The 23524-nt window shown below is 42.1% G+C and overlaps 4 protein-coding genes across 7 annotated transcripts in view; 1 reads left to right on the top strand and 3 right to left on the bottom strand.

The window, feature by feature from the left end:
* The window catches only part of LOC139970082 (uncharacterized), an 892672-nt gene extending 888644 nt beyond the window's left edge, over positions 1–4028 (top strand). For both annotated transcript variants that reach the window (XR_011793927.1, XM_071975738.1), the window contains one exon: positions 3229–4028. The gene's annotated coding sequence lies outside the window, so the exon portion shown is untranslated. The remainder of the gene's footprint in view (positions 1–3228) is intronic.
* LOC139970032 (uncharacterized) overlaps positions 1–23524 on the bottom strand; it is a 445342-nt gene that overhangs the window by 146291 nt on the left and 275527 nt on the right. The gene's annotated exons all lie outside the window — the stretch shown is intronic.
* LOC139970009 (NLR family CARD domain-containing protein 4-like) overlaps positions 1–23524 on the bottom strand; it is a 261218-nt gene that overhangs the window by 89470 nt on the left and 148224 nt on the right. The window lies entirely within an intron of this gene.
* Positions 1–23524, bottom strand: part of LOC139970046 (uncharacterized) — a 320960-nt gene that overhangs the window by 287421 nt on the left and 10015 nt on the right. The window lies entirely within an intron of this gene.

The following is a 23524-nucleotide window of genomic DNA, read 5'->3' as shown; positions in this document are numbered from 1 at the left end:
CTGTGACTAGCAAGTTTACGATTCTATCACAGAAGATCATACAACACAATATGACAAGTTCTTTTAGGATTCAGCATGTTATGTCATCTGAAATCTTTAATGCATTTTTATTATTTTTCTGTTCTTAAAGTTATTGTGTAATTCAGTTTTTCTGTTATAAGAGTGTGTTTGGGTGGGGGGGGGGTGCATCATATTGCTGCATATTGGTAAAGTTGGAAATTAAGTTACTGGGAAAGTTGTGAAAGCAAAAACACTAACATTTATGTAATAGAGCAGCCATTGCTTCACACTGGTATACAGATAGTTTGAAAAAAAAAAGCAATCTAGACCAGTAATATTGCCTAACTTTGCTTGACTTCAAAGTAATAGAGTTAGAAATTTGAGAACAACTTTATTGGCCTGCTGCACCAACAACGTTAAAAGTACCAATTAGAAAGTGTGCTGACCAAATTACAGTAGGCTAAACCATAGGATTGCAAACATGTTACCAAGTTTTGCCTTTTGTTTTCTTTATGGATAAATTTCCAAAAATTATTCAACTTTAAAATAAAAGCGCCTTGCAATAAAATGAATGAACTTGCAATTATTGAGTCATTTTAGCATAAGCTTGTGTATCTGTGAGCAATGGAATAAATGTTGAGTAAATATTAAAAAGGCAAACTCAAAAACAAGGGATTTTATCGTTTGCATTAAAACATCTAGTTCAGATATGATTCTTATTGTCTTTGTCTTTATCTCCTCATTAGGTAAATGTGGATTAATCTTTCTTGAGACGATCTTTGGGGTCACATGATGTGGATCTTGCACAGAATGGTTTACAATATGCTGATGGTAATGATTAGTGTATAATTAGTGTATAACAGGACTGATATGCTGGGTGTTATTTATAATTAGATTTGATTCTGGGTAGAAAGTGATTTTGTTACTGCCTAAATCCTGGAGGAACAGCAATTGTTTTGAATCTTGCTTGATCAGCAAATTCCCTAAGGGCCAGAGGGGAATATAAAGGCCTCAACATACAGTACATACACCATATGTTAGACACTGCATGCCATACATTGTATTGCATACCAATGTGTAAAACTACACAAAGAGGTGTATGTGTTTAATATCCAGGTCCATTTCTTTGTTTTGTGTATTCATCATAAATGAAGGAACAAAATATTCAGATGACTTGATCCCTTCTAATTTATCAGTTTGTCATACTGTAGTGTTGGGTGGCAGGTAAGCGTAGTACTCGGTCGTAATAGTGCAGCCAGACTCCTCTGTATTGTCAGCCTAAATTGCCGCAAATAATAGGGAGTAAAATGTATGGCAGGCTCATAGACAATAAATTTAATTCATAAGTGCATGTGCCCTAACAATTAAATAGAGTTACTGCACACAAAATGAGACCCATACACACACTAAGTTAGAACCATACCCACACTAAGTTAGAACCATGCAGAATGACTAACAGGAACCATTTCTACTTTTCCATCCTAACCTTTCCTACCCTTCCCTTCTCAGTACATCTATAACCCAATAAAATTGATGTCAAATTTAAATCTGAAGATAATTTAGGTTTTATGTCATTTGTCAATGAGCTATATACTAAGGGATTACAAATGGAAGTCTTTAGTGGGTTTACTGTAATGTGTGGATATGTCGTTGTCAGTCAGTAATACAAAACATGCATGAACCTTCTGGACCCTATGCATGTCCTCAGAGTAAAAACCAAAGTAATTCAGAATTATATTCTTAGCCATTGGTCAACAGTGTTGAAGGATTCTCGTAATGTGTTCTGTTTAAGATGTACATTATTTGCACTTCAGTTATAATACTGGCCATTTAAGAGATAATTCCAGGAAACTCCAGCACATGTGCTTTCTACATTTATTTTCTGTTGCAATACTACGGAAGATAGCTCACAAATCTGGTAGAAAATTTCCAGCAATTGTCAAAAGATGTCTTTTATCGTGGGGGGGGGGGGAGGGCTAGGGGTCTACACAATTCTTGGAAGGTAACATGGAGTTGATTAGTCACCACTACAAGTGTTGTAATTGCTTACATCAGATGCAAAACATATTCCTAAAAACAATATATTTGCTGCCCTGAGATACACCCTATACTACTCATATACTTATTAATAAGACACAAGGGAAGACGCTGATGTATGTTACAAAAATGATCACAGACCTGATGAATTTTCACCTGATAAATCTAGTGAATGGAAAGTTGAGTTATTGTGTATTTTCTCTTGAACCTCCAGGTGATACAGTTTTCAACATTTCTTCTGTACATTTCCTCCAAGAAAGTGAAAGAAAAAGTCAAGCTGGAACACATTATTGCTGACATAACTACCTTTGTGGATGTGAGTCTGGTGAGACTTTACATGATAATTTCTCAACAGTCAGTTTGTGAAATGGTAATGGGCTGTGTTGGGCTCCTTTGATGAAATCTACAGGCTATATGTAGGTGAAGACAGCTTGCCTAATTAGCACTATAAATAACATCAAATGACATTTCTAAGATTCCACTTGTTTAATTGTGTAGAGCTAACAAACTTGACTAAACATAACTACTATATTGTAGTATGCAGTGGTGGATTGAAGATTTCTCTAAAGTGGGGACAGCTACTAATAGATACCTAAATTAATAGTTCATAAGAAAACTTCTACTTCTGTAGAAAACAAAGATTGCCGACATTCCAAGCAAGCTAAGTTTTTGTAGTATGTACCTTGGTCTGATCAGGGATGTGTTTGAAATTGAGAAACTATGAAGTATCAAGTCTTTGAAGTTACTGTATATGTGCATTGTCACCTGTGGGTTACTGCCAAGATCATATGGCATGCTGTAACAAATCAACCCCAACTTATTATCAGCATGTTGAGTTGCCATGCAGGTACATAGACAGTCACAGTTTGTTGGGTACCCAGGACTAAATTGTTGAATGCTGAATTCCAAATTTCAAAAATGAAATACTCTTGTTGAGATCAATCAGTTACATAGAACTGTGTTATACATGTAGTGAGTTCATATGTGACAAACATTGTGTAGAGTAGGCAGCAATTTGACAGTCATCGGATACCCATAGCTTTACATATGCTATCATTTCTAATAAATAAATATATGTTGCCATACGTCTATCTAAGGATTCTAATTGCTGTCCACAAACTTAAAGTAAGCTGTGGTCAGTCACAATATTGTTGTGCCATGTTTTAACATTAATTCATGTTATGTTTTCAGTGTCGAGAGAGAGAGGAGTAGCAGAACCTGTTCAGTTGCTGTCCAATCCACAATATTACTCTTGTGAAACAATCCTTAAATATTATTGTAACTGAAGCTCTCTGATGCTTGCCATACACCAGACCGGCATCACTTTACAAACTTAAGAGAATTCTTATGCGTTGAATCTTAGCCATTTATTTCTGTTAACCCTACATATATTATTATCATATTCATATTCTATGTATCTGTTTATTCTGTTCTATGTTCTTTTCTGGTCACATTCCACGTTCATGTTTCTTGATTACTATATATGGTTATATTTATTATTCTATCAATACTGCTGTAGTACAATGTTGGTCTTCGTTATAAATAGAAAGAATGGAGGTTGTGTTATAAACAATACTTCCTCAAGCTGCTGAGTGATAAATATATTAACATACTTTTATATGGTGTATAAGGCCAGAGACTGTATACTTCGCTTCTGTCCATGATGTAGGCCCAACCATTCATAATTCATGTTCGCCTCTATGTGGACCGAACATTAGCTTGAAAGGTAATGTTACACCTAATTAATAAGAATGTAATGAATTCCAATGATGGTTAGTTAAGGCTAATGATGTAATAAAACCCTCTCATGTTTATGTATATGGTTGATGGTTATTCATGAGATGCTGATTATTGTGTTTACTGTTGAACTTTAATTCCTCTTTTCTTGTTTATTATTCCCAGAAAGTTTTCCGTTGTTCATTTATACTTGTATAATTATACTTTACGTATAATATAATAAATTGTTAGAAGAGTGGAGAAAGATAGGGGAGATGGAGAGGGTGGGGATGGAGAGGGTGGGGATGGAAAGGGTGGGGGATGGAGGGGTTTGAGGGAGATGGAGAGGTTTGATGGAGATGTAGGGGTTTGATGGAGATGGAGGGGGTTGGGGAGTTGGAGAGGGTGGGGAATGGAGGGGTATGAGGGAGATGGAGCGGGTTGGGGAGTTGGAGAGGGTGGGGAATGGAGGGGTGTGAGGGAGATGGAGCGGGTTGGAGATGGTGGGGATGAAGGGAGATGGAGGGGTTTGAGGGAGATGTTGGGGAGTTGGAGAGGGTGGGGGATGGAGTGGTGTGAGGGAGATGGAGCGGGTTGGGGAGTTGGAGAGGGTGGGGAATGGAGGGGTGTGAGGGAGATGGAGCGGGTTGGGGAGTTGGAGAGGGTGGGGATGGAGGGGTTTGAGGGAGATGGAGGGGTTTGATGGAGATGTAGGGGTTTGATGGAGGGGGTTGGGGAGTTGGAGAGGGTGGGGAATGGAGGGGTGTGAGGGAGATGGAGCGGGTTGGGGAGTTGGAGAGGGTGGGGATGGAGGGAGATGGAGCCGTTGGGGAGTTGGAGAGGGTGGCGGATGGAGGGGTGTGAGGGGGATGGAGCTGGTTGGGGAGTTGGAGAGGGTGGGGATGGAGGGAGATGGAGGGGTTTGAGGGAGGGGTTGGGGAGTTGGAGAGGGTGGGGGATGGAGTGGTGTGAGGGAGATGGAGCGGGTTGGGAAGTTGGAGAGGGTGGGGATGGAGGGGTCTGAGGGAGATGGAGGGGTTTGATGGAGATGTAGGGGTTTAATGGAGGGGGTTGGGGAGTTGAAGAGGGTGGGGAATGGAGGGGTGTGAGGGAGATGGAGCGGGTTGGGAAGTTGGAGAGGGTGGGGATGGAGGGAGATGGAGGGGTCGGAGAGGGTGGGGATGGAGGGGAGATGAATGGGTTTGATGGAGATGGAGCGGGTTAGGGCGTTGGAGAGGGTGGGGGATGGAGGGGTGTGAGGGAGATTGAGAGGGTTGGGGAGTTGGAGAGGGAGGGGTTTGAGGGAGGGGTTGGGGAGTTGGAGAGGGTTGGGGATGGAGGGGTGTGAGGGAGATGGAGCAGGTTGGGGAGTTGGAGAAGGTGGTGAATGGAGGGGTGTAAGGGAGATGAGCCGGGTTGGGGAGTTGGAGAGGGTGGGGATGGAGGGAGATGGAGGGGTTTGAGGGAGGGGTTTGAGAGGGTGGGGATGGAGGGAGATGGAGGGGTTTGAGGGAGGGGTTGGGGAGTTGGAGAGGGTGGGGGATGGAGGGGTGTGAGGGAGATGGAGCGGGTTGGGGAGTTGGAGAGGGTGGGGATGGAGAGAGATGGAGGGGTTTGAGGGAGATGTTGGGGAGTTGGAGAGGGTTGGGGATGGAGGGGGGATGAAGGGGTTTGATGGAGATGGAGCGGGCTAGGGCGTTGGAGAGGGTGGGGGATGTAGGGGTGTGAGGGAGATTGAGAGGGTTGGGGAGTTGGAGAGGGTTAGGGATGGAGGGGTGTAAGGGAGATGGAGCGGGTTGGGGAGTTGGAGAGGGTGGGGATGGAGGGGTTTGAGGGAGGGGTTGGGGAGTTGGAGAGGGTGGGGGATGGAGGGGTGTGAGGGAGATGGAGCGGGTTGTGGAGTTGGAGAGGGTGGGGATGGAGGGAGATGGAGGGGTTTGAGGGAGAGGTTGGGGAGTTGGAGAGGGTGGGAGGATGGAGGGGTGTGAGGGAGATGGAGGGGTTTGATGGAGCGGGTTAGGGAGTTGGAGAGGGTGGGGATGGAGGGGTGTGAGGGAGATGGAGCGGGTTGGGGAGTTGGAGAGGGTGGGGATGGAGGGAGATGGAGGGGTTTGAGGGAGGGGTTGGAGAGTTGGAGAGGGTGGGGGGATGGAGGGGTGTGAGGGAGATGGAGCGGGTTGGGGAGTTGGAGAGGGTGGGGATGGAGGGGTTGGGGAGTTGGAGAGGGTGGGGGATGGAGGGGTGTGAGGGAGATGGAAGGGGCTGGGGAGATGAATGAGGTGGGGATGGAGGGGTCTTGTGGGGTAGGAGGGGTTTGAGGGAGATGGAGGGGGTTGGGGAGATGGAGGGGTTTGAGAGATATGGTGGGGTTGGGGAGATAGAGGGGTTGAGGAGATGGAAGGGGTTTGGGGGATGGAGGGGACGATGGTTATAAACGGTATTTTTTTTATCCTTCCTAACAGGGTCAGTGCATTGCTCTTTACACGCAGTAGTTTAGTATTCAGGGCCGTAGCCTGCGCATGGGTAGCTGCCCTTTGAGATTTACACTTTCTAAATGAAAGTAGGCCTACGATAAATGTTCATATCATTTCTTCTGATTTAATTAGTCTGTAGTGTGCAAACTCTGAGATTCTAGGCACGTATTGTAGGAATGGCGGTCAAGTAACATAAGGTTTACTTTAACTGCTCATCACGTATATGCACGATCTCTGATGCGACTACTGTTTCTGGTGGTTTTCAGAGGGGGGGGGGGCGGGCTGGTGGCAGAGGGGGATTATTATAACAATAAAGGTAGAGAGCTCCAAAAATTTAACCTGCATGAACAGTGTAGCAGCCTTACGTGAAACTACGGTTCATAAATATACTTATTACGTATGTTTTACTGTTATCCCCTATATTAGTGCCACAATGTTTTACTAAGAATACACGGTCCACTCACTCAGTTCATCCCCCCCCTCCCCTACCCGCAGTAGGTCCTTAGATAGTGTCATGATGGTCCCTTTTTGGAAATGACCAACCCACTCAAATTTCTTGAAAAAGCGCCCGGTACCGTACTGTATATCCGCACATCAAAGCATCGCTATGTAACATTTGGACGAAACATTTTTTTCTCGATGTTCCTTATAACTGCTGCTAGGAATTTTACCCAGGCTACGGCCCTGATGTTTATATTTATTTTTATGATTTGTTGTTTCTGATGAAGTGAATGTGCCTAAATAACAAATAGTGCTTTTCAAATGTACTTATAATACCATATGTGTGCATGTTGTGTATGTCTGGATAACTAGATAACCTTGTGTTCAAAGTTTAGATGTTTCCTTTTGGGTTTAAGTTTCAACCACCCAGATCACCGGAAATGGCACCTCTCGGGCTTGAAAATGACCAACCAGATGTACACTTTTTGCCTGAGAACCTTGCAAGTATTTCCCGATAGTTTTTTTTTCCATCCATAACCTTTTTGAAGATTGTCACCAGTCACAAATCATGTTCGACCTCATCGCATGTCCTGTGGATCATTGCTTTTTATAGGTGATTCTACGTCGCGGCCCACAATATCCGTCAAGCCCATTATTTGTTCAGAATTTGAAAATTCACATTTCTCGTGAATAAACTCACTTCAAAACATACCCATAATGTTGCACAAAATTTCATCTATGGACAACCAATATAGAAAAACCTCCTTCAACCCCTAACAGACCGGTCAAAATTGCACGAGTAGAGGGAAGTGTGATAAAGAATGTTGGTCAGAAATTTTCGAAAATTCAGACACAGTTAATTTATTGGTGTACAAATATTAAAACCCATGGGCGGCGATCCTGGGGGGAAGGGGGGATATATCCCCCCATGAAAATGGGTGGAGGGGATGTAATACACCATATTCCCCCACCAAATGCCAGGGATAAGAATATTTTCATGCCTACATTTATGCATCATCGTTATTGTACGGCTCTTTTTTAGCTTCATTTCTCGCCTACCATAAACGCAGTGCGATCTTTTCAAATAAAGCGTCTTTATAAAGCAAGAATAGTTGACTGTAGGCTTCATTGGCCCTATAACAACAAAATGTATTACTGCGCCCACGGTATTGATATAGTACATATATGCACCCTCATAGTATTCATATCCATCGAGGTAAACTGATATTTCTCTGTAGCAGTTCGAGAATAGTGTTAGTGACTTCGTGAAAGATTTGTCGGTTCGGACATAGGAAATAACGGCATAAGAAGGTACTGGTACTTCAGGCCTACGAAATAGTGCTAATAATGCTAACGTTAGACATGCTGGCACAGAACAAGTATAGATACATTGGGCTTGCAGCGGAAAATGTCGATGTCGATGTCTGAATTGTATTTCAAGAACGATTTTTTGTCGAAAAGGATTGTTGAACTGGGCGTGTTGCTGTGGGGAAATGTTTAGTTCAGTGCAACCACGGAATTCTCCATGGAACAGAGCCTAATGCTGCTCGACGGGAATATAGCTATCACGTCAGGCTACAGGCAAGGTTATTGCTAGGTAACGGGTGCACGTCGCCTGCTGCTCTAAGCACGCATACACATTTACGTACTAGTTGGGTGAAATCATCATGCGTAATGGGGAGAGTAATATATTAGTACCACCCTGGAACACATCACATGACCCTCCATGTGTGGTACGCGCGCTCCCAATTGACATGAATCATCCAGATTCATTTACCTCGATGATTCATATAGGCCCTATAGTAGGCCTACACACGTACATGTTCCCTCGAACAGCTGAGAATCTCATGTTACCACGGTAATGCTAAATACACATTTCACCTGGATGCCCTAGCAATCGGTACCTAGGAATGTAACTATGTGTAATTGTGTATTGCATGTGTATAGGCCTATAATAGCCTGCATGAGGCCATTTTCTTCATCGAATAATATCAAAGAGTTCTCGAACATTCTAACGTAGCGCCTGAAACAAGATTGACAGGGGCAATTTTCCCAAAATAACACCGGAAATTAAAGAAAAAGTATTTTGGATTCTGATTTTGAGATATTTCGGACATGATATCCCTATTTTAAAGTTCGGTATATGCCGCTTGGAAACCTTGGAAAGTGCCGTTTCCAGCCATCTAGAGGGTTTGTTAATCCCAAAATTTTCTTGTACGCTTCGCGCCAACACATGGTGGCGCTACGCTTAGATAGTCAACAAGGTCATATCCCCCCACTCGGAAGTACGGATCGCCGTCCATGTTAAAACCTCTTATAACTGCTATTACAAAACTTGGTTGAGGGAAATGAAAAAAATAGCAGATATTTCCGAAACCGAACACTACACACCTAGGCGTAGGAGTCGGGGGGGGGGGGGGCTGCAGCCCCTAATTCGCCATTTCTAATGTAAAAGAGTGTTTTGACATAATTGGACCTCCATGCCTTTTTCTCCATCAACATAAGACATTTCGTTGTTTACATTAGCATCCCGCGGTACACTGCGCAACTTTCACGGACCGTACGGTACACGATGGCATGCGATGTAGGGTAAATAACCGATGCTTGTTTATATGATATTGACCATAACATGTTGAACGCGCGCAGAGCGCGCAAAAACTTTTGATTATTATTTCGGGCAAGTCGGACAGTTTTGAGGCTGTTCATCCTGGAACTCCATTTTCATGCTCACTGATATGATGTGATATCTGCTGCGGTTGCTTTACAAATTCGAACAGGCGCGTAGCGAGGAATTTGCCAAGGGAGGGGCGAAGCCTGTAGGCAAATTATCTAAGCGTAGCGTTCAAGTAAATTTTGGCCGAAAATGCCTCCCAGATCGCTGGAAACGACACTTCCCAGGCCTTGTAAGTTGCATCTAAGCACTTTCTATTTTGAAATTACTGGCGATATCATAAAAAAAATATGCTGAAGAGGGGGGGGGGGGCGGTCGCCCCCTTCCCGAAATGCGTCATGTTCCCCGACGACACGGTCGAGTTCGAGACCAGCCACAGTTGGTTTCATAGCACAATTCTACAATTGTTTAAGGCGTATATACACACACACGCCTTATGATAGACAATATATAGTATTTATATAGATCATGAGTGAGAGAGGAAAAATGGAAACGTCAAAAATGGAGTTGTCGGTGTAAGGGGTAGGGTGAGGCAAACGCCCCTTCCGAAATCCTTGATCCGTCACTGGCTACCCTGTGTATATAATAGGGACCAGCGCTGTAATGATGTCACTGTTCCTCTTTCTCTTCCCGGTGTCTTGGCGTTTTTCTTCTACTCCCTCTTTTTCTCCTTTTTCTCTCTTTCTTCTTTTTCTTTTCCCTTCCTTCCTCTTCTCCTCCTCTTTTTGCCCCTCTTTTTTCCTTTTTCTTCTCCTTTTTCCTCTCCCCCTTTTCTTACCCGGGGGGCGCGCGCCCCCAACGCCCCCTCCCTGGATACGCGCCTGCTAGTAACAATCCGGTGTTACCACCCGCCACTATATCGGTTAGTAGCGTTCGGGGGTGGGAGTGGGGATTTTAATGCATTTGTCTATGGAACGCGAAAAGGGCAAACTAAGTTTAGACAACGACGTAAGTTTAGACAACGGAATTTTAGACAACGTGAGTTTGAGCAACAGCATGGTGAAACAGCAGCAACAATTTTAGTTTAGGCAACAACAAACTTAGATTAGACAACGAAATCAGTTTGCTCTTTTCGCGCTTACGTTGTTGACATCGGCGCTGTTCAACAATTGCTTTACCACGTGGGCTTCATATGATTACTATACGCAGGGGGTTGGTTCTTGCTGCCTGGGTTTAGGAAAACAGTCCCGTGGACAAGGCCGCCTTTGTTCTTCGCATATACGGGAAGTTCCTAGAGGAGCAAAGTGGGCGGGGTCAGCTCATGTAAGTAGCATGGTGGAGAGCGTTTACCGGTTTGTAATTGGGTTGGGATACATGTCAATCTTACTGACTATTTCGTAATTGGTCAGCAAATTAACGACGTGTATGTATATACAGCGCAAGTTGAATTTCGCGCGAATAGCCCATATTTTTATTTCACGTGATTGGGCAATAACGTAAGTAGACAACGGAACCAACTTCAGACGACAACGTAGGTTTAGACAACAACGTAAGTTTAGGCAGCAACGTAAGTTTAGGCAAAAACGTAAGTTTAGGCAGCAACGAAAGTTTAGACAACAACGTAAGTTTAGACAACAACGTAAGTTAAGACAACAACGTAAGTTTAGACAACAACGTAAGTTTGAGCAACAACGTGATAAAACAGCAGCAATAACTTTAGTTTAGACAGCAACAAACTTAGTTTAGACAACGAAATATGGTTTCCCTTTTCGCGTTCCATATTTGTCCACCAGGAATGTTGAAATTAGACAAGAAGTTGGCGGATTTGATATGAGAGAATGGAGTATTACATTTATATAATTAAGTGCTTAGACACGATTGAGGTGTTGGTTATGATATGTAATATTTCATAACTTGGTCTGTACATGACACAGAGGTACACAATGTATAAATGAGCACCTTTATCTGCCTCGATTTATTTTAATTCCTCTCCTGACTCGCGAACAGCGGGGATATAGTCTCATGATGAAAATGAAGCTTGCATACGAAGACATGCCTAGATTAGTGAAACTTCATCTTTCACCTTTTCACACCCCCCCCCCCCCTCCCCAACGTCTCCCATCTCCATTTTATACGCTCATTTCAAAGAAAGTGAATGACTTGTAGATTTGAGGCCTAAGTTAGGGCTGAGGAAGTATCGTACATGAAATGTGTAGCATTCGTTCATTTTGCTCTGTAATGACGAGGGGGCTCCCTAATTATAACAAGGTTCTCTCTCGAAGACAGATGTCTAATTACAGTACGGAGCTCAATATGCAACAGCTCCCTAATTATAGCAGGGAGATATCTCAAAGTAAGCTCCCAAATTATAGCAGAGAGCTCTATATGTAACAGCTCCCTCATTATACTAGGAAGCTCTATATGTAACAGCTCCTCAATTATAGCAGGTAGCTCTTCCCAGGGACAACTCCCTAATTATAGCAGGGAGCTCTTCTCAGTAACAGCTTCCTAATTATAGAAGGGATCTATTCTCAGTGACAGCTCCCTAATTATAGCAGGGAGCTCTATATGTAACAGCTCCCTAATTATAGCAGGGAGCTCTATATGTAACAGCTCCTCAATTATAGCAGGTAGCTCTTCCCAGGGACAACTCCCTTATTATAGCAGGGAGCTATTCTCAGTGACAGCTTCCTAATTACAGCAGGGAGCTCTTCTCAGTGACAGCTCTCTAATTATAGCAGGGAGCTCTATATGTAACAGCTCCCTGATTATGATTAATTAATTACAATTATGATATACACTCATTATATATTATGACAGATCAAGTTATACCAAAGAACTCAGTGACAGCTCCCTTTCTCTTCATTCCGTGACAGTTCCTTGCAAGGTATGAAGCAACACAGACACTACATTGTATGACCCGATAGTCATGTACTACAGCTCTTTGCAGGGGTCATAGACAGGTACGCGTGCGCAGGATTTCAAAAGTGGAGGACACATTCAAACTTGCCCATTGATGGATTAAGTTAGGAGCCTGAACCATTCCAAAAAGGACTAGATGTGAACCAAAGATTTCATAAATGAGAGGATGATGCCCCGTGGTCAATCAAGCCGACTATCACGTAGCGGGTCTAGGGTCCAACCACCCTCCCCACCCCCAATAAAAGTTCAGACGTCAATTGGTGCATTTTGAGGCGTATTTAGAATATAAATGTCATCCATATAAGTATTTCTAAGCGCAAGGCTTTGCTAATACAAGGTTGAAAAAGAGACATGGATTACTGTAGCAGTGGTGTAATTATGCACCGGCTGAACGCCACAACAATTCCGTGAAGGACGATGGGCGGTCGACCACCCTTCCCCCCTCCCCCTACCCCTCCCCCTTTGGCTTGCCATTGTTTGTAGAGAATATACCATACACAAGGGTTATCGTTAACTGTCGTTACTTAATATATTATAATAATAATAATGAACCGTACTTATATTGTTGACAATTGTTTACGACAGATTTTCTTAGTTAGTATTGCTTGCCTATACAAGCTATATTATGTGGTCTGACCGAATGACGTCATATTTGCCTACTGTGTATGTAATGGGTCAAAATGCTGACTGGAGATTGAATAAAACAATCGTCCCAACCTTAAACTTAAATGACTTCTCACATCACTTTACAATAGCAAGCCTAAAAAGAGTCTATAGGTAGGGATTGCTAGGGTGTAATGGACCTTCCTTCAGAGGCAATCACTCGATTTATAAAGGGATTTAATTGGTTTTCTTGGTGGTGTCCGACATAAATGGTACTGCTATGGTTGAATCTTTTTTTCCTGATTAATAACCAATTTTACTCTGCAGAACAAGGTATTTACGTTTTCTTTTTCTTTTAAAGAATTCCTCAAGCGGCTGAGTGACCAATATATTAGTGAACTTTGTATGATGTATGGGCCAGCGACTGTATAATTCGGTTATGTCTATGACTTATACCCAACCATTCATAATTCATGTTCGCCTTTACATACAGAACATTTACGCGAAAGGTAATTTAAACCATAATTCACTGAATAAGATGTATTTATACCCTCTCATGTGTATGTATCTGGTTGATGATTAGCTTTCTAGTCACTTCGCCCAACAACCATTTCGCCCAACTGCCATTTCGCCCAACCAGCCTGGTCATTTCGCCCAACCAGCCTGGTCATTTCGCCCAACCATCATAGTCATTTCGCCCAACCAGCATGGTCATTTCGCCCAACCGTGTTGGTCATTTCGCCCAACCTTATTTTTACTAATATTCAGTCAGAATAATATTACTTTTTCTATTCCACTAGTTCAATTTGATTTATTTTGGGTTAGGTTACTTCGTAATAGGTAAATAAAATAGTGAGGTCCGCTGGATATCGATCGGAGTCTGAGCAGTTATTTCGGGTTTTATGGGAGGATTACACCACTTTAGGCGTTAACGCATACAATGGGAAGTTATATTATTATCCAAACAAAGGGGAATCGGTCTTCATAAAAACCTATCAAGCCTAACCCCTAAAACACTGATCCATCCTACTGACTAACAATTCCCGAACGTTTCCTTATTAAATTGAAAAAAATATATAAACCCGTCTGTAATATTGAATTACTATATTTAATCAATGTAACCACTTTATCAATGTAACCACATATGTTATCACATATGTATACATCAATTTAACCACGACTTCAAGTTTCCTTAGTACTCGGTTCGTATCCCGTAACGTTAACAATTCCCGAACGTTTAATATATCAAACCTATCAAACCTAACCCATAAAACACTGAGCCATCCTCAAGATTCCTTAATATTCGGTTCGTATCCTGTAACGTTAAAAATTCCCGAACGTTTCCTTACTAAAGTTATAGAAAGTAAAGGACTTCAAGTTTCCTTAATATTCGAACGTTTACTATCAAACCTAACCCCTAACACACTGATCAATCCTCAAGTTTCCTTTGTATTCGGTTCGTATCCTGTAACGTTAACGATTCCCGAACGTTTCCTTTTGAAATATCATATTTATTCAAGTTTGGGCGAAATGACCAGATTGGTTGGGCGAAATGACCAGGCTGGTTGGGCGAAATGACCAGGCTGGTTGGGCGAAATGACCAGGCTGGTTGGGCGAAATGACCAGGCTGGTTGGGCGAAATGGTAAGGTTGGGCGAAATGGCAGTTGGGCGAATTGGTTGTTGGGCGAAGTGTCCTGCTTCCGTTTGTTCTATCTTTCCTTACATTCAGTGCATAGCCATGTACACGCAGTAGTTTAATATCATGGAATTGGATTGCGTTGAAGACGGAGTGTTCTTGTGACGTGAATTAGTATAATAACACAAAGGTGATATTCGTTGTACCGAATGACTGAATACCTGGAGTGTCAAAGGGAGGTGTATGAGTCGGAAGGGGAGGCCGGAGGGAAGAAGAGGGATGGGGATCATCACCAGTGGCGGCGGAACCGGGGGGCTTGGGGGGCTCAGCCCCCCAATGAAAAAGTTGAGGGGGCAAATGCATGATAAGCCCCCCCGCCCAATATTTACCATATTTTTCAATGCATACTTGTTACCCATTTGTTGACATTAAGAAATGCTTTCTGTTTTTTCTTATGACATTTATTTAAGTATTGCATTTAATTGCAAGTAGCAAGGGCGTAGGAACTGGGGGGCTGGGGGGGGGCGCCAGCCCCCCAGTGAAAAATGTGGAGGGGCGGAAGTATCATTCCGCCCCCCCGCTTCGCAAGTCAGAAAACCCCTTTTTCATTCCAAATGAGAAAAAAAATCTCATTTGGAGCACCAAATTGCATCTAAGGCCTGGTGAAAATACAAAATTAAGTTTACAAAATGGAGTGGGTGTTAAAGTGTGCTATATTGCACCAAATTGCATCTGAGGCTACTTGGAAATGCAAAAAATTCCAAAGGGGGAGGGGGACACCCCCTCCACTTAGACCCCTCCCCCAGGCCGGCCATCAGTCTTCAGCCCCCCACTCAAAAGTACCTTCCTACGCCACTGGCAAGTAGTAATTTACTACACTCAAAAACGTCTTTGCGAGTACACTACGAGTAATAGCTACTCTCTTAAAACACCATCGAATATACAGATTACAATGTTTTTACAGATTTTTACGTGCAATCTGAGAAATTGCAGGCTTGAGACCCATATTTTAGGGCTAGGTATTCGCAGCATGAAACAATCGGGAAGTGCCGTTTCCGGCCATCTGGGGTATTGAAAAACCCAAAATTTTCTTGTACGCTCCGCGCCAACCGATGGTGGCGCTCCGCTTAGACAGTCTCCACACATTAGCCCCCCCCAATAATTTTCCCGTTCCGCCGCGCCTGATCATCACATCTTCCTTAGTTCACTTGTTAGATGAAGACATTCTTCAGTGTCGAGGACACCAGGTTTTTTCGAGATAATCGTCAAAACTTCATGACAAACGTTACGATTTCTATAAAGCGTGGAAAGTTGCGATATCAGTCTAAATTGTTCTATAAGAAAAATCAAATATCAGAAATATAACCACAAAATGTCAAGATATAAAATCGTTTTTGTTTTCGAAAATAATAGTCAAAAGTCGAGGTATAAGCAGGGTTAATTCGACCAAGAATGTTTCAAAAAAAATCTGGGATCAATGTTCCTTCTGAGCAACCCTCAGATATTATATTGCGTACTTGGTAATAACAGTTGGAGCGGATGTTAACACCTGGTACAGATAAAACCAACAGAAAAAAGGAGACCTAGGCAATAATGTTTCATACTATAATGTTTATCTCTATTCCAGTTTCGATAATTTCAAGGGGTGGCAGACAAATATTTGAGGGCCTATTGCCGTATAGACCCTTCTGCTCCTCCCCTGCCCTCCATTATGATACAAGATTAGTCTCTGTACAGAGTAAGTAAATCTTTGATTTTGTATTAACATTATATTTGCGTATTAAGAGAGTAAACGTACACCGGTTTTACACTAAATTTCAGTTACTGCCCAGTGTGTATGACTGGGGGTGGCAGACAAATACTTGAGGGCCTATTCCCCTAGCTACCCCTCTACTCCTGCCCTCCATAACGGTACAATATTACTTCAGTTGCTGCCCAGTGTATATGATTACTGTTGTAGAAAAGAGTAGCCTCCATAGCATTGTAACAAGAGCTCACTGAAACACGTCATTCACAGGACCCGAAGCACTTGATAAAGATGTCTCGTTAAACATCGGTCGTTGATTATCATTAGGCTTACGTCTAGAATGACTATATAAGCTGCTGTTATGTTATACGCTTGACATGAGCGAAAGACTTGTGACTTGACTCAAGGGCGTAGGAACCGGGGGGCTGGGGGGGGCGCCAGCCCCCCAGTGAAAAATATGGGGGGCGGAAGTATCATTCCGCCCCCCACCCCCGCTCCGCAAGTCAGAAAAACCCTTTTTCATTTCCAAATGAGAAAAAATCTCATTTGGAGCACCAAATTGCATTTAAGGCCAGGTGAAAATGCAAAATTCTTTACAAAATGGAGTGGGAGTTGAAGTGTGCTATATTGCACCAAATTGCATCTGAGGCCACCTGGAAATGCCAAAAAAATCCAAAGGGGGAGGGGGACACCCCCTCCCTTAGACCCCTCCCCCAGGCCGGCCATCAGTCTTCAGCCCCCCCCCCCCCACTCAAAAGTACCTTCCTACGCCACTGACTTGACTTGACAAACATTGGCTTGATGAAAACACTGTGATAAATTCAGCTCAAAGTTCAGCTAACAGTAAAATTAAATCAATAACGTGTCACCCATAGTAACTTGATTATAAATTATTAAAGCAATAGACGTTTTCAGTCGTATAAACCAGTGATTTCCATAACAGAAAACGAAACGTGTTTCACTTGTTACATATCGGATCATGAGAAAAGGGGACATTTCAAATAACAAGGCTTTCTGTTCTTTCAATTCTGTTTGTTTTTAGTTCTTAATATGAATATATTTATTTTCGTATCTACCTTCGTTTTCATAACTTACTATATAAATATTAACATCTTTTCACAGCTAACCTACCTTTCGTAATCAGGAACTTGCTTGCCTATTGTTATAGCTATTTACTTGGCCTGTACCATAAACTAAATTTATAACGTACTTTACTACCGTTGTATGACAGTCACTGTTTACACAACAAACAAATACAAAGATCGTGTAAAGGTAAGTTGGTCTGACGTTTCGATCCTAGTAGGATCGAAATGACCACTTGTCATTTAGCCTCTGAAGTAGATCCTGTTAGGATCAAAACGTCAGACCAACATAATTTTAAACATTTTCTTACACAAGCTCTCTAGTGGATAAGCAGTTTATTAACAGTTTTATTTTATTTTAAATATAAAGATTATAAGAAGTTTGCCCCGTGATATCGTACTTAGTTGATACTATCATTATTACGATATATGACTAGATATCTTTTTAAGATTGAAGATAAGATGTTTCAGTTCCATTACGTATTAAATCATCTGGTATTAAAAAGACGGATAACAAGATGCATTTTTTTTTCAAAAAGAGGGACATATTTTAGATGCGTCCCAATGAACTTCTTAGGGTACCTGTAAAGGGCAATTAAGATACAAATATATTGTCCCTAATAATTGGCCTTTCCTAAAACAGATAACGAAATAATATTCTGAAGCTAACAGCACCTTATATGTTTCATTCTGTTTATATAAACGGCATATGATAATACTTGATACGGTTCCCGGACAACTCCCCACTGGACGAATTCCCCTGACGATTACCCCCCCCCCCTCGGAGAATTCCCACTCCGCACAATTCCCAACTATGACAACTTCCCCCGGACAACCCCCCCCCCCCGGACAAATTCACCAGGACAATCCCCTCCTTGGAAATTCGACGATTGATGGGCAGCCGATGTAGGCAGGGTTTAGGCTTTTAGTTCATTAAAAATGGAAGTGAACCTAGAACTAACTGCAACAGGAGATTTCCTTTTTTTTCATATTGTTGTCGTGTCCCCACTGAATATTATATCCAATTAACATGAATTCAAAATGGACGCCAACAATTATTTTGAGGCTCTGTAACAGCTCATTAACGATTGGTTTTTATACCCTCAACATATATTACAGGAAGATAGAAACATGACCACAAACAATCAAAGTAGCTCATTGAAAATACACTTTGACGTACCTACATACCTGTCAACTCTCCCGGTAAAAAACGGGAGACTCCCGGTTTTTACCCGAATCTCCCGGCCTCCCGGTTTCATATTCTATTCTCCCGGTTTTTTTTATGTTCTACACTTGCGACATTTCTGAAAATAGCCAACAATTAGTCCTATGCTTAGTAATTCCCCACAGTAACTATGAACAGGAAAGGTTATATTCAGTGTAGTTCGCAAGAACAAGACAGACAGTCGGTCAAGCCTCAAGTTTGATGGGACTCTATCTAACATAGTAGCCATTAAGTCACAGTCACAGTACCCAGAGTCCACTGTTCCCTGTTTCAAATGGAAGCCAACTACAGAAACCCTGTAGAAAGCGAAGTGAGCTACTGTAAACTACAACAAGAAACACTGATTGGATGATTCTCTCACTGTATTGCATAAGAAGACTATACTTATTTAGGAGTATTTATATCATTTCAGTTGAAAATTACCAACCTCCCTATTTTCCCCTTGTTCTCCCCGTTTTTTGGCCCAGAAAAATGTTATTCTCCCTATTTTGGAGTCAAACAGGTTGACAGGTTTGTACCTATAACGTCAAAACCTAGATATGACTCAATGTGACGTGATCAAAACTAAAAAATGAGGCCGATTGAACGAAATCAGGCTGTTTTAAGCAGAGACGATATGATATTATATTTAGTGTGGTCAATGGTTAAATCCAGATTTGAATAATAGTAGACTTCAATTGTTTGTAGTAGCGTATTGGGCATTAATGGCGATCGGGGCAGGGATGGCAAACTTCGCCCCATGTCAACATTTTTAGTTCAGTTTATACGGGCCCAAACCACATTTGGGCGCCCCTATACCATTGCGCCCCCTAACTATGCCACTGGTTCTTTGCTAGGCAATCCTTTCAAATAGCTTGTAAAACAGATATCACAAAGATGATAAACAGTATAATAGTCTACATGATACTGTTGCATAAACAAACACCATCAGTATTTTTTTTTCACGCACAAGAGTCTAGAGCTTCGTGATTCATTGCCTTTGGATTTGAGGCCAGATATAATTGTTTGACCTACCTCTGTTGACCTAAGGTGACATTTGACTTTAACCAAAAACAATAAGAATCATCTGTTTACTATGGGTAATCCACCGCCGAAGTATTATAGCGATCTGAACTTGCGTCATCCACTTAGAGTGGTTACAATAGGCGTCACAGACACACATACATGCATGCCTGCACATCTTCCTTTTGCCTCTGGCAAGGAATCAAAAAGTGATTCTGAGCAATTTTCAGCGATATCACATTTGGCCACGCCCCTCATGAATATTGATGAGATGAAGTAGGTTTATAACCTACACATGTTCCCCACCTCCCACCAATGCCACCAAAGAAGTTTGAACAAAATCGGAAAGACGGTTGCCGAGATATTAGCATTTAAAGAAATTGTTCGTGGCCCCGCCCACTCAGGAATATTAATGAGATTGGAACTACAAACAATAGGGAATACTTACTCACTCTGGGTAATCCACCACCCAAGTATGGGAATGATCAAACCCTGCGTCATTGACTAAGAGTGATTACGAGCATCTTTCAACGAAATTACATTTGGCTCCGCCCCTCGGCACCTCCCACCAATGCCACTAAACAAGCATGAACAAAATCGGCCATTCGGTTGCCGAGATAAGGAGTCCGTCTACTTATGAATATTAATGAGATTGGCCCCCAAAAACGATAGGGACCATCTACTCACTATTGGTAACATACCCACCAAGTATATGAGACCGATCGGATCTTGCATCAGTTATCGTGATTACAAGCTGGCGTCACTAAAACGAAGACAGACACACACATGCGTGACTGCGAAGTGGGCAGAAAATGTTAAGGTAATCCAGCTAACATGCATGTGGAAAGAGTAAATAATTCTCACAGCAACAATGCGGCTAGTGCGCGCGAAGCGAGCCAAATCTATTTTCCACAAATTTACTAACTTGACGCCCAAAATATTTTCATAGTAGCTATAGTATACACAATGCACGCGAAACAAAAAAAGTGTTTTGGTACTTTGTCTCCTAAAATACAGTCGTTTTGCTATTTAAGCTTTTCAATTCAACGGTGTTCATATGTTTTACTACATTGCAAAAGTATTACATTGGTAGCGTGACAGGACGAAAGAGGTAATTCAGAGCTCTATGTAAGTAGACCAAAGTATACCAATATCTCACACCTGTATGTGGAATAATGAAGCAAAAGTCACTCTCTACAGGGCAGCCTTGGTTAACACACAGAAAACGGAAATAAATCAATATATCCGCACAAAGATACACATTGTTCGTATCAGTAACCTCGCGATTATCTTTTTCTCAGGTGAGTTGGGCCTGTTGGTTGTGCTACTATAAAACACTATCGTACACACGCACAGTTTTTATTGGTAAGTAGCGTTACAAAATCGTCCCAATTGGGTTCTCCCGATTGACAATTATCTGTGGGCCAACTGTCCGGAGGAAATTGCCCAGGAGGGAAATTGTCCCGGAGGGTAATTATCCGAGGGTAATTGTCCGGTGGGGAGTCGACTGTTGAAGGCATAGTGGAAAGGATTTGTCCGGGGGTGGGGGGAGTTTTCTGGGATTGGAATTGTCCGGGTGGTAATTATCTGGGTGGGAATTGTCCGGGGGTACTTGTCCAGAGAGGTAATTCTCCGGGGGGTAATTGTCCAGGGAGAGTTGTCCGGTCACCCTTGATACACAAAATCAGTAAAAGCCACATACACGGATGTCGTGTATGGAAGGTAAATGTTACATCCAGTCTGCATATGTGATCAAATTTCCAAATAACTATAGAACAACTGTGGACAAATACGTGTCATTGAAGTAAGTATTGAAGTAATTTAGTTAGTTGTTGATATTCAATGGAGGGGTCTTCATTACCGCAACCTTTTTGACGTTATGTCGGTCACGAATAAATGAGTTCGGCGTTTGGTCCTTTAACGTAGACCAAAGGTTGGATATATTTCTTAACAGTACTCTAACTAGCAATCACCTGACATATAGCTAAGAAGTTAGGTCTACACCATCACATATTATCCGGACAACCAAGCTCATTAACGGTTGTCAAAGAACGACTCACGCATGTTCCGGACCTGACAGAGAATACCTGTCCTGGACACTGATTGGTCATCTTGAACAACATGGTAACGTTACTGTATCCTCGTCATAGAAATTGAATTAGGAAGAATGCTGACACAGTTTATCGCCGCTTGTTTAAGCAGTGAAGCCTTGAAATATAATGAAGGCGCTTTGCAGTGTACGCCAAAAAGCCAGATCATTTGTAAGACTGAATTTGATTTTACCCGTTTTTCGAAAGAGTAGGTGTACTTTGCACAACAGAGACATGTTATTGCGACCAGAGTGTTAAGTACTATATATACTCCTGACGTAAGAACCAACTTTGAAAACATTTTTTTCTCTCCTCAAATGACTCGAGTAAGTGGAGTGTTTGTGCAACTTTCATTGTATGGAAAGTGTCATTTCCGGTATCTGAGAGGCATATGGCAAACATTTCATCCTGCTTGTATTATTTTAGTGATCCACTCAAATAGTGTCATATAGTTGTCCCTGAAAAATGCCGTGAAAAAGCATGCCTCCGTCCTCCCCACCCAGTTACAGCACACACCTATAGCCTTAGTGTAATACTTCCATATTAGCCTGTGCATGTAGTTTCCAGTTTAATGTTGCAAAGTGGGTATAGTAACCTATTTTCCTAGTATTACATTGTAAGTGATAAGCCCAGGACATCATAACCGTCATCTCATGTTATTCTGGCATGTTGATCTATCGTTAGGGATACAGCTTTAAGTAAAATGAGGTGTTAACATTTTTGTCATTAGGCTTTAGTCATATCGCATCCGTAGCCGGTCTAGGGCCTAGGCTAACTATATCCAGGGTTCAGTGAATATTAATACAGCTGCTGAGCAGACGACGCTACTAAAGTAATAAGATACCTATGTAATTGCTTCTACTATCGCTTCCTAAGAATTACCTAGGAACTACAGACTACTGCCACATTTTTGGCATCCAAATGCGGCGCACGATATCACCATTTCGAGTGATTAATGTCAACTTTATCACTTTAGTTATGTCAAAGAGTTAGTGTTTGTATTACGCTCCGTTATTGTCTTCTCGTACAAGCAAAGCGCCACTAGTACGATGAGTGGCTTCGGTATATATCGCATGACGTCATTCTCCCTACTTCAAATTCTATGATCCTCGCCTAGTTAGCGAAATTTTACGAACATACGGTGATTTACACCGAAGGCCTGATGCATGATTAATCTAACGAATACAATGTAGAACTAGTCTATTATTGAGCAAATGTAACACCCTCCGGTGTATTAAAAAATCCTTGGTCGATTTCCTGGCCCTGATTCATAATTCAAGACATGTCATATACGCCATATAGGCCTGCGTACAGAGCAGCTAGCTGTGGAAACTGTGACTGTGTAGTGTGTATTATATAATACCATACCATTACGGGTTAGCTGTTTGTGCAAATAACACCGATCGCGAGTCGCTGCCTAAAAATACGATTAACATTTGTTGCTGGCGACTTTGTTTGCAAGATGTTTTTCAAATCAAATACGTTCAACTGTTACCTATCTTGTTCAATTCGAGAATTTCGAACCAAAGTAGAGAATTTTACGTATTGTTTTGAAGAAGTATTCTACTCAGGGGGATCTTTGTTCTTTACGTGTGCCAGTGCAGAATTAACTGTTTGCCGCAACAGTTCTTTGCTAATCTGGGTCTGGATTTTTTCCTGCGTGGCAAACCTGTGAGTTTGTGATTGCTATGAAGAGTGTATGTTCAGCCGGCATTCACAAGCTAGCCATGCGGATGATGGAGCGGGCTAGTTTTCTCAATACATGTAGCGTGCATGCGCACTACAATAACTAGAACGGTTGTAAATTCTGAATGAAATATCACCTTCTCCTCCCCTGTCTGGTAGATATTTCTAGGGTGTATTGGACCTTTCAAAAGCCATCAATCGATTTCTAAATGGATTTTATTGTTTTGTTGGTCTTCTAAATATCTGGTAAT

The sequence above is a fragment of the Apostichopus japonicus genome, chromosome 7 (genome assembly GCF_037975245.1).
Source record: "Apostichopus japonicus isolate 1M-3 chromosome 7, ASM3797524v1, whole genome shotgun sequence".
Classification (NCBI taxonomy): Eukaryota; Metazoa; Echinodermata; class Holothuroidea; order Aspidochirotida; family Stichopodidae; genus Apostichopus; species Apostichopus japonicus.
Note: the sequence above shows the minus strand (reverse complement) of the source record. Positions and strands in the feature narration are given on the sequence as shown.